Source organism: Pavona decussata, unplaced genomic scaffold, assembly GCF_977016875.1.
Source record: "Pavona decussata unplaced genomic scaffold, jaPavDecu1.1 SCAFFOLD_102, whole genome shotgun sequence".
NCBI classification, from domain to species: Eukaryota; Metazoa; Cnidaria; class Anthozoa; order Scleractinia; family Agariciidae; genus Pavona; species Pavona decussata.
Window position 1 is genome coordinate 6,995,423 of NW_028145517.1, and position 13,687 is coordinate 7,009,109.

Consider the following 13,687-nt stretch of genomic DNA (forward strand, 5'->3'; position numbering starts at 1 on the left):
TTATTCCAATCCCTAAACCCAGAAAATCAGTAAAACAAATGGTACAAAATTATGAAACAAATATTATCACACCTCCAAGGCAATTCATGGAAAAACCAATACCTATACCCAGACGTCCAATTCCAATGCCTCGAAAAAAGAAAGTGACTCCAATTCCTAGACAGAGAACACAAATTACACAACTTCGATCCGCATTTCATAAATACACAAATTCATATGAAGTTGGAATTAAAAATGAAACAGATCCTTTGATTCAAATGAGTTCAACCAGATTAGCTATTGCTCATTTTATGAAACAATTATTACCTCAAATGAAAGGAATTAAATTTATTGAAACTTTGAAAATTTATTTTGAACAACAAAAAGGTCAAACCAAACTGTCTCCAGAATTGGATATTTTAATAGTAAACCAAAAACAATAACTAATGCCAATGATTTTCAAGAATCTTTGGATGTTAATGTTGAACAAATTATGAATGATATTCACAAATGGATTAGTGAAGGTTCAGCTTGGATAATTAAATCAATCAATGGACATTACATTAATATTATCAAATATGAGCCTCTTACTGGAAGTTCTTACATTCAACTTCCAACTGAACTTCAACATCATCAAAAAGGAATAATCAATCTACAAAATAGAGACAATAAATGTTTTCGTTGGTGTCACATTAGACATTTGAATCCACGAAATGACAATCCACAAAGAATCAAAAAAACTGACAAATCATTTGTCAAACAATTGAATTATGATAACATTGAATTTCCAGTTTCCATCAAACAATATAACAAAATTGAAAATCAAAACAATATTAACATCAATGTATTTGGTTATGAAAAGAAACAACCTTATCCAATTTATATTTCCAAAGAAAAGTTTGATGATGTATTGAATTTGCTGTTAATCTCAGAAAATGAAAATAAACATTACTGTCTTATCAAAGATTTTAACCGATTTATGTACAGTTATTCGAGCCACAAAGCAAAGAAACATTTTTGAATGCATTGTTTGCAATGCTTTTCATCTGAAGAAATATTATCGAATCACAAAGAAATATGTATTGAAATCAATGGAAAACAAGCTATTAAAATGCCCAAAGTTGGATCAAAAATCGGATTCAAAAATTTCCAAAAACAAATGCAAGCTCCATTTGTGATTTATGCTGATTTTGAAGCAATCACTGAGCCAATTCATGGTTGTCAACCATCCAATCAAAAATCATTTACTGAAGCATATCAAAAACATACTGATTGTGGATATGGATACAAAGTTGTTTGCTGCTATGATGACAAATGTACCAAACCAATAAGATATTATCGTGGAGAAAAAGCTGTTTACAAATTCATGGAGGCAATGCTTGCTGAAGTCAAATACTGCAGACAAACTATTAAATACAAATTCAATAAACCATTAGTCATGTCTCCAGGATATGAAGACAAATTCAAAAAAGCAACATCTTGTCATATTTGTGGTAAAAAATACAAGAAAACAGATAAACGTGTCAGAGATCATTGCCATGTTACTGGTGAATTTCGTGGCTCAGCTCATGATGATTGTAATTATAACTTTTATTTGACAGATAAAATTCCTGTCATTTTCCATAATTTGAAAGGATATGATAGTCATTTTATAATGCAAGAAATTGGTAAAATTATTGAGACCAATACTTATGTGGATAGAAAAGGTGAAACCAGACAACACAAAATTAATGTAATTCCTCATAATATGGAGAAATACATGGCCTTCATGTTGGGTTATAATTTGGTATTTATCGATAGTTTACAGTTTATGAATCAATCATTGGCAAATCTTGCAAAAAATCTACCAGAAGATGCATACAAATATACCAATGAAGTCTTCAAAGGTGAAAAACTGCAATTAATGAAACAAAAAGGAGTTTATCCGTATGATTATATGAGTAATTTTGATAAATTCAATGAGACTCAATTACCAAGTCAAAACGATTTTTACAGCAAAATGAATAATACTCATATTACTGATGAAGAATACAGTCATGCACAACATGTATGGAATACTTTTAATTTGAAAACCATGGGCGAATACCATGATTTATATCTCAAATCTGATGTTTTATTGCTGGCTGATGTATTTGAAAATTTCAGGAAAACATGTTTGGAATATTATAGATTGGATCCATGTCATTATTTCACATCTCCGGGATTACGTGGGATGCAATGTTGAAAATGACTGAAGTCAATTTAGAATTAATCACGGATATTGATATGTATCAATTTGTTGAAAAGGGTATGCGTGGAGGAATCAGTTATATAGCCAACAGATACGGTAAAGCCAACAACAAATACATGCAAAATTGGAATCCCAATGAAGAAAGCAAATATCTCATGTATTTGGATGCAAATAATCTCTATGGTTGGGCTATGAGTCAATATCTTCCAACTGGAAATTTCAAATGGTTGAATAAACAACAAATAAAAAACATTAATTGGAAAACAGTTGATGCAAATAATAAAACTGGATATTTATTGGAAGTTGATTTGAACTATCCTGATGAATTACATGACTTGTACAATGATTATCCATGCGGCGCTGAACAAATCAAAGTGACACAAGATATGCTGTCAGATTATTGCCAAAGAATTGCAGATAAATTTGGAATCAAAAGTGGTCAAGTCAGTAAGCTGATTCCAATTTTGGCAAACAAAACAAAATATGTATTACATTATAGAAACTTATAATTATACCGTGAATTGGGACTCAAATTGACTAAAATACATCGTGTTCTGTCATTTGACCAATCACCCTGGTTGAAGACATACATTGATTTCAATACTCGTCAAAGAACTAATGCAAAGAATGCATTTGAAAAAGATTTCTTCAAACTGATGAATAACTCAGTGTTTGGTAAAACCATGGAGAATATCAGGAAAAGAGAAGATATCAGATTAGTAACAATGCCAAAACAATTGGCCAAATTAGCTTCCAAACCAACATTCATCAATAGCAAAATCTTTAATGAAAACTTGGTCGCAGTCCACAAAATCAAGGAATCATTGACTCTCAATCGACCGGCATACGTTGGGATGTGTATCCTTGATTTGAGTAAAACTCTAATGTATGACTTCCATTACAATTTCGTTAAAAACAAATATGGTAACAAAGCCAAATTATTGTTCACGGATACTGATAGTTTGACATATGAAATTGAAGCAGAAGATGTGTATTCTGATTTTTGGAATCACAAAGATATGTTTGATAACTCGGATTATCCATCAAATCATCAATTTTATGACTCCACAAACAAGAAAGTTATTGGTAAGTTTAAAGATGAAGCCGCAGGTGTGCCCATCACTGAATTTGTGGGATTGAGATCCAAGATGTATTCATACATCAAAGATAACAACAATGGTGGCAAAACGGCTAAAGGAATCAAAAAGAATGTCATCAAAAAAGAAATTCAACATTCTGTTTACAAAGATGTTCTTTTCAATGAGAAACAATTGCATCATCAAATGAAAACAATCAGAAGTAATAACCATGAACTTGGAAGCTTTGTCATCAACAAAACATCATTGTCATGTTCCGATGATAAACGATATTTACATCCGAATGGTCTTGATTCATATGCTTATGGACACTTTCGTTTGTAAACAAAATTTGTGACAAAAAACTTGTGCCTCAAACTTTGTGTAAAAACTTGGTTTTCGATTTTCGACTATTTTTTTTTTATCAATTTTCGAATGTTTTGTTGGGTGTATGCCCCATAAAACAAAAAACAAGAATGGTATGATGGGTGCCAGACACATGCCAATCCCCATCAAAGATGATTCCATGCAGGTGGAATCATCTCTGTGTCAATTCCTGCATTGCAAAGATGAATGTGTTTTTTGTGACTATCACAAAGAATCATCCAATAAAACATCAAATATGCCATATTGTTGTGAAAATCAAAACATTCGAGATATCTCTGGTCAATTGACTTGCATTTATTGTGGACAAGTGATTGGTGAGGATTTCAAAACAGAATACATCAATTTTCATGCCAATTTGTTCAAAATATACAAGAAAACAGTGAATAATAGAAAATACCATTTGTCGCATACATTAGATCAAATTATTTTGAAAAACAAAGTTGAAATCAGTTGTTCAACCAATTTCAAAATTCATAAAATATTCGTTGAAATAAACAAAATCTTGCAACAAATCAATGGCAAAAGAAAGAGAATAATCAGTTTGAAATATCTTTTGCATAGAATATTGCAATTGATGAAAATTGATTCTTCCCAAATTGAGTTGACAAAATCCAAAAAAACCATGAAATTATACAATGTTTATTGGGACAAAATTATGGACATTATTGGCCCCCAAATCATGCACATTATTAATCATACATAAGTGAATATCTGATATTTTTTATCATATTTATCACCCCATTTATCGACAATCGGCGAATTATCCAAAATGAAATCATCATTTTGAGTAAGCTTGTTTGTCAAATCATCTCTATCAAAATGACCATTTCTCATTATTTCTTTTATTTCATTTAATAAATGTCCGTAAGTTTGAAAAGCATATTGACATTGATACAACCTTATTTCAATATTTTTATGCTTCATATAAGCTTGAATTACGACAGAAACTGATGATATTGCCAATAATGAAGCTCCACTGGTTGCAATTGATGATGCAATACCACCAGTTGCAAACACAATGGATGAAATATTCCCAGCGAATTCCCATTTTTTTAATCTTTTGTATGCACTTTTGTACATCCACATCTTTTTGTGATATGACATGTAATAAGCTTTCAATTCATCAATTTCTTCTTTTGATAATCGATTTGAAATATGATTGAAATCAATTATTAATCTCTTCTTTTGTTTTGAATTGTTTTGCATATATTATATGGTTATCTTATTTTTGATGCAATAATAGAGACCAGTTATTTGACCCAAAAACATGCATTTTTTCATCCAAGGATACGTTTTTTTCTCATTAATGGTGTACATGTATCCTTTGTCATGATGATATCTGTTGTAAAATTGGCCATAAGCATCATGCAATATTCCATGAGACCTGATATATGGATGCCATCCAAATAATCGATGGAGAATAGCTGTTAACCATCCATCTCCAGGTCCAATTAATCCGATTCCATCATGAATTAACTCTTTGTAAACTTCATCAGGTAAACCTGTGTTGTAATGTTTTTTATGCAAATATGTGAATATTACGATACTTTTTATCTTGCATTCCTGTCTGGGCAATATTGGAAGACTCAATTTACGGTGAAAATCTATCATCGATGATCGAATGTGTTCTTGCAATTCTGACAATTCTTTCATTATACAATTTGATTACAATATTTTTATTCATCATTATTGTCAGGTAATTGTATCCTAATATATTCAACAAAATACTTCATTGTCCAATCAGATGGATGATTGTTGAAGTAGCAATAATAGTTTTCAAATGACACATCAAAGAAGAATTCCAATTGATCAAATGATGATGACACCAAATCGGATTTGGAATGATGATATCTGTCATTTCTCCTGATATATGTGTTTATCACAATAATCTCTTGCAATGTATTGATTCCTCTAATGTCATCTTTACTCAATAATTTTATCCATGTGTAATTTGTTTTTGGTATTGTACCACTTTTTCGTCCTATTCTCATTGCAACTTGATTGTTCAAATATTCATCAACACCTTGAACCAACTCAGCTTTGAAATTAGTTAACCAAGTATTTATTCTTTTATCAACTGCTGCCATTATTGCATCCATTGGGTCATCTTCAGATGGTTTTGATGCATCTTGTTTCAATTTATTTGCAAAGAGTGTGATTGCTGTCTATTTTTTCATCCACTTTTGGCATTATTGTTTTTTTTATTGATGAATTCAACAACCCTTTGACATCATTATCCAAATGCACCATTGATTGTTGGATTTTGGTTCCAATATATGGTTTGATGATGTCTTCATTGTTGTTTATTAATTGTTGGAGTGAAATTGCATGATTTGAATTGACTCCATCTTTTATCACCAAATGTCTGTCTTCTGTATCCAAATGACCATCATTATTGATATGAATAGATTCTCTGTATTTGAATTCATCTGGTAAATTTTCATAAGTGACTGTAAATTCAATTTTATTTCCATTTTCCCCAAGAATATGGTTTCCATTTTCATCTTCAATGTATGGCATTATATTATTTATTTAGATAAGTAAAGTTGACAAATGAATTTCAAACGATCCTTCAACTCGACCGATTTGAGGAGTCCCTGGTTCTGTTTGTTTGTGAAACATCATTCCAGTTATGCTATCCAATTTCATGTTTAATGAAATAACATTAATTCCAACTTTTACATCCAAACGATGATAAATACTTCTTCGTGATTTTGTTTGAATAAATATTCTTGTATGATTCATTCCTTTTGTTGCATAAATAATAATCGTTTTTAAAATGTTGAAATTATATGCTGGTATTCTTAAAGCATTTGAGCCTAAATAAAAAATTTCATTTCTTAGAGTTCCATGAAATATTGAAATTGTATTTATTAATTTGAAATATTTGACTAAATAATTAGAATGTAATACTTTTAATTCAAAAGTTCCATTAACAGCAGTTCCTGCTCCAATATTATCCAATATTGACATAGAATCAATACTAACAAATTTCATTGATTTGGGCAAATCAAATGTATTGCTTCCACTTATTATGTTTCCTATTCTATGATAGGGGTCGCTATTTGTTGTTTCACCTTGTTTCACTCCATTTATCAAAATTTGTGCATTTGCAACTTGTTGATTGCTTTGGAAAACAACGGAGTATAGATTGAAAAAGTTATTTCCATCAGCAGCGATTTGAAAATTATTTGTTGGATTTGTTCTTTGGAAAACACCACTGGCAATAGTTCCAGTGTATTTCGTTTTGAATAAGTTGGTAAAATAACCCAAATTCATTGCTTCAGAATCATATATCGGATTTATTAAACCAGAAATAATCTTATTATTCATATCCAAATTGACTTGCATCTGCATATCTCCATTTTTATATTCAAACATGACATTGTCCAAGCCATCATACACTCCTGGATAAACGCTATCTGACCAATCTTTCACCCCATAAACAACCAGATGACATTGTACTGGAGTCGCTGTAGCTGTTCCATGCATCGTCAAATAGATGTAATTTGGAGTTTGTTTGCTGTTGTTATTGAATTGAACCAATAGCTTGCTATAAGCAGTGAAATCACGCTGTACAGCTTTGTGAATGTATGCTTCAGAAGCATCACATGATAATTGAATATTAGTCATTTCTGGTGGGTAGAATTCAAACACAATTGTGTATGTTCCAATAGCAAGAGTATAAATATTGAAACCTATCCTTGATCTGTAATCATTACTTCCACTGTCTTTAATCAATGTGATATCATAAGCTTTTTTATTCTGATGTGGGGATTGATTGAAAGCATGCAGCTATTCCATTCACTGTGTTATTATATTCTGAACTGCTTTCATCGGTATCTGTAAGATATTTGAATTCATTTGTTTTATGGCTGCTGACAAGATGACTTTGCTCCAATTTGTCATCAAAATATTTTTTGGTAGTAGCATCATTATCATCAGTTGGTTGAGCCATATCTTTGATTTGTTTATTATTCATATCAAGGTTTCCAGTCATTGCAACACTTCCATCTTTTTTCAAATATACACTCAAATCACTTCCAACAGATGGTATTTTAGCTATTTCTGTATCAACATATGCTTTAGTGGAAGCATCATTATCATCCGTTGGTTGAGCCATATCTTTGATTTTATGATTGTCCATATCGAGGTCACTATTGGAGACTTTTTGTAAATATTTAGTATCACAGAAACCTAAATTAACGACATCATATGTATTTTGTATATTGGCTCCAAGATTAGTAATTTGTTGATTACCCATATCCAGATTTCCAGTCATTTCAACAGTGCCATCTTTTTTCAAATATGTAGATAAATCAGGTGATTTTTTTTTTTAATCTCATCATCGACATATTTTTTATTCGCCGCTTGATCGTTATTATCAGGTTTTAACTCACTAATATCAAAAAATGTTTTCCGTCCAGTAATATGTTGTTCTGTTGATGTAACCATTATTTCGCTTTTAGCTCGTCCACCATGGCCATCAAAGTTTTTCAAATCTGGTATATTAAGATGAATGTTTTCATAAGACTGATGTTCAGTCAATAATCGAACATCATTGGAGCTACCAGCACCGTCTGGCGTGTCTTGTAGATAGATACTATTGGTATGAACACTACCAGTATTGCTGTAAATTACTGCTTTATCAGCTTGTACATTACCAGGAGCATTATCCAGCAATTGTATTTGGCTCTTTGTGACAACATCATTGGGATCAGCTCCTTGTTTAACATTAACAAGTTTTTTGTTTTGTATATCATAATTTCCATTTTGGGTCAATTTAAACCCTATTCCTTGAGGCCCAGCGGCTCCTTGAAGAGGAACCGTTCTGAATCCTCCTGTTGTGAAAGAAGACGATGAACTATGTTCGTTGAATATTCCCATTTATATCATTTGGTTATATTGTTCCATAAAAATTCCTGTTAATTCTTTTCATGGGCTTATCAACATATAGAAATGAAAATGGCTCGTTTGTTGCTTTAATGTATTTATCCTTGTCGACTCCCAACTCACGAGATATCAGACTTCTTTCATTGCTGCTAGGAAAGTCATAGACACAGAAATGAGAGCAATTGAGTCGAATATCTTTTGGTGTTTTGTAAAACGATTGGCTCACATAAATAACAGAGCAGTTCTTGTGTCTGCCACGAATGAAATAATCAATCAATGGTTTCTGGTTTTTTTCACAAATAAAGTCATAAAATATTACTATCTTCTGGGCATCATCATCCTTCAATTCCTCTACTGGAATTATATCATCATTGCTACAAACAAGGACATTATACCCGACACTATTTGATATATCAGTCAATGTTTGAATCATACCCTTGTATTTTTGTTGCTCCAAATTTTCGGCATATAAATGTATTCTATCATAATCCAAAAGGGGTTTCATCAGCATATGGTACAATAAATTTGTCTTTCCAGATCCTGAATTACCACATATTAACATCCGAAACGTGTCACTTGGCATGTAACCATACAATCTTTTGAAATTAGTGTTTTTATCATGTCTGTCATAATTTGGGATTTCCATGTATATCAATACATTATATAAGTTAATAATATAATGGATCTACAAAGATTAAAACAACTATCTGAAGCCAAGATTAAGGCTGGAACAATAACCAAACAAGTTAGAGATACATTGAAGGAGTACAAGCATGATAAACAACATTTACAACAAGGTTTATCAGAAACTTTCAAACCAATTATTAAAGCTCAAGAGGAAACAAAACAAACAATTGATGAAAAACAAGACAAACTGATTGAACAATTGGAGAAAAACCAAAAAGCGTTGACTTCAGGTTTGGAAGACATTGCTATGTTAACTTATCAACCAGAAACAAAACCACAACCACAATTACCAGAATCAAAGTTACCAGTAGATTATCAACCAGCAATGTCAAATTTGGATGCTGGTTTTGATGATGATGAGTTCCAAAAATTGATTCAATACGATCTTGCACCTCCGAGTTCTGTTCTCCAAGCTTCTATGCAAGGAGATATTGACATCAAGGATTACGATGCTAATATTGGCAAAATGTTGAAAAAACTTGGAATAAAGAAGGGTCCTTTATCCAAGGGCCAAGGAAAGACCAAGAATAAAGACAAAATTGATAAAATAGATGAAGATATAAAATTATTGCAAAAATACAGAGGGCGCATTAAAATAATCCCAGAAGGAATGAAAACCATCAAAAAAGGTTATGGTCATACGCAACCAAAGAGAAATGCATACAAAATATCATCTTCTGGGAAATATGGTGGACTCATGATCGATATTCCAAAATTAATGGGACAACTCAGACTTGTGGCAACAAAAGATAAACGCAAAGTAATTGACAAAAAGGTTGATTTCGATACAATCGATTTATTGACCAAGAGATTTAATTCAAAGAAGAAATACAGTGATATTGCCAAAATGGTATTTGATGAATTGAACCAACTCAGTGAGATTCCAATCCATAAATCCAGCAAAAAATTCAAGAAATTGGGCTCTGGTGTTGTTTATTTCAATGATGCTAATGATTTGATTGACAGAATGGAATTGCTCGGTGGATCCATTTTGGCTGGCAATAATGGAGTTAAAGAGGAATTTTCACAAATAGCCCATAAATTGAATCAACTTGGCTTGATAAACAACAAACAACTCATTGATTTATTGCAACAATATATAATGTAATGATATATGCAAGAAAGAGCGATACATATTTCATCTGTTAACCGACAAAAAATAGGTCGAAGTCGACCTGAAGACTTTATTATCAAATTTGATCCACCATTGAAGCTTAACACAACAATGAGTCATGAGCTAGCTGTAGATTGAGTTTCAATGACGTACTCGTGGCATAATGTCAATGCAGGATACAACAATAATACAATCAAATACAGCCTAGATAATGGTACAAATTGGAATACAATCACATTTGTTGATGGAATGTATTCATATGATGATCTTGATGATTATATCACTCAATCAATAATTCAAAATGGAGATAAACCATCTTCCAGCAAGGGCATCAATCTATATTTTGTGCTTTCATCATATAGAGTTGTCATTGAGCTAGACAACCAATGGAAGCTTGATATTAGAAACTCTAATTTTGGAGCGCTTATTGGATTTGAACCAAAGTTAATTAACCAAACTGAACATGGGACAAAATTGCCAAATATTACCAATGATATTGACGCTTTGAACATTAATTGTGATATAATAACTGATAGCCTCAGTTATGGACGATTCACAAATACACTGATAATGATACCCACTGACAATTTAATAAGGAGTTATCCCTTTACTTTTGAGCCAAAAAGAGCATTATTCAGCCCAGTTTCCAAATCAATTATTTCAGAAATGGGGATAACAGTGACTGACGCTTTGGGTCGACCAATTGACTTGAATGGCATTGACTGGTTCATGAGCTTGATTCTCAGGTCTAGTTTAATATAATATATCAATATATGGTACGACAAAGTGAATTTAAACCACGTTTTGACCCAGAATTGGGTCGTTATGTAAGCAAACATATCCATGGTGAAGGAATTATGGATGTTTTCAGATCAGTTGGATCAAAACTTTTCGGGAAAACAGCAAAAGAATTAGCTAAAAAAGGAGCCAAAACTGCAGCTGAAAAAGCAGTCACCAAAACTGGTGAGTTTGCTGGTAATAAAGCAGGTGATAAAATAATTCAATTATTGAGCAAAAAACAACCTTCCAAAACAAAATCAGTGACAATGAGCCAACCAAAAATGGAGCAGCCACTGACTGATTTTCAAATAGCTGAGAGAGTCAATCAGATGATATCCGGTGGAAAACTCAAAAGAAGGAGAAAATGAAAATAATGTAACATATGTTTATAAATGAAATCATTCAGAAATCCAAAATACATTGAGAGATACGAAGATGTATTCTTCCAATTGGAGACACCACTAAATACTGGTAATCCAGGGAATAATAGGTCACAAAAGAAAGATGGTTATCGTTTCGTAGTCGATAACACAGGAGAAGTTACTCCATTTGATTGGTATAATGCAAGAATATCGGTTGGTTTTAAAGTCCAAACAATGCAAAATGGAAATATAGCAGCTGAAGACCATAATGGTATTGTTAATGGTTCACACAGTCTTATAAATGATTTGGACATCAGGCTAAATGGTTAACATGTGTATGATTGTAATTATGCAAATCATTGTGTTAATATCAAGAATCTATTGGAATATAGTCCAGTATATGCTCAATCAACTGCAACCAATGAGTTTTTCTATCTGGATACAAAGCGAAGTGCTGAAGAGAGACCTGCACAAGCTTTGTACAACAAAGGATTTGCTGCAAGAAAAGCGCTTTTGGGTCTATCAGTGGTTGTCAATACAGAAATACCATTGAATAGATACTCATTCTTTGAAGCATTGATGAAAGAGTTATTGCCATCAACAAGATTGGAAATAAATTTGCAGATTGAATCTGATACTATTCTAATATGGCAAGCTGGGGCTGATTGTCGTGTAATTATTACCAGAATGGAGTTGATTGTACCAAGAATAACTTTCAATTCAGAGGGGCAATCACTGTATATGAGTCAGTTTTTGAAGCCACATAAATGGGTTTATCTGCGAGAAAATATTGAGAGAAGTAATTCATCAACACAAAGAAGTGGCCATTTTCAGATAACAAGTGGGATTTCAAAGCCAAGACATGTGTTTGTTTTCATTATAAATGATGCAAATCTTGCTGCACAAACAGCAAATCCATTTTTGTACAATACATTCAATGTAGCAAATGATATGAAAATGTCAAATTGTCATCTGACAGTTGGAAATGGCAATGAATATCCTGATGTTCATTATACACCGGAAGCTGAACCAACCAGAGTTTACAGAGATATTCTCAAATATGTGCATGCAAACAATGAGTACAGTCAAGGAACTTTATTGAATGTCAACAATTTCAAAACAATATTTCCATTCTTATATTTCGATTTAACAAAACAAAAAATGGATATCAAAGATGGTACCACAAAGTTGACATTTCATTATGAATTATCTGGTACAACAAACGCTGCATATTCAGTTTATGCATTGACATTATATGAACAAGACGCTGAACTCATCCAAAAAGATGGTAAAATATTGTTTCGATAAATTGTCCAAAATTTTTAATGTAACGTTAGTTATATAAAAGATATGACAACTTATCATTCACACGGAGTAAAACTATCAATTGGGCAAAAAGATAAACTAGCAAAAGCATTAAAAAACAATTCAGCAATAACAATAAGATTATCAAATTCTGAATTAACTGGTCTGGATCAGCTGATGTTAACCAATACACAAATAAATAGGTTGAAAAAGGCAATGCAAAACAAAACTGGAGCAGATATTAAAATAAGCAAAACACAGATACGAAAAGCTGTACAACAAGGAAGCAGTCTTTGGTCATCATTATTCAAAATTGGCACAAAATTACTACCAATGGCAGCAAAAGCAGTTGGACCATTAGCTACTGGAGCACTTTCTGGGCTTGCAAATGTGGGAGTCAATAAAATATTTGGTAGAGGACAAGCTGGTGGTTTCCTCATTCCTCAAAACAAAATTGATCAATTAATAAAATACAAAGATTGGCTCACTGAAGCACAAAAGAAGCAAATTGTCAATGCAATACATACTGGTGGACAGATTGTAATTAAACCAACTAAGGAACAATCAGGAGGTTTTTTGGGTACTTTACTGGCTTCAATTGGTATTCCAATGGTTTTGAATGCATTAATGGGTAAAGGCTTGCAGGTGGATAAAAGTAGATCCAGAAGATCGGTCCCAGTTTTTGTTCCAAACACAACCAAAAAAGATGGTGGTTTGGTCCTACCAGTTAATTATAGGCCGCCTCCATTTTTCGGTACATGGGATCAATATGGTAAAGGAAAAAAAAAACCAAAAAAGGAAAAGGTCTGTTGTTAGGCAAAAACAGTCCATTCAAGGGGATTCCATTAATCAGAGACATTCTGTGAAATTCATA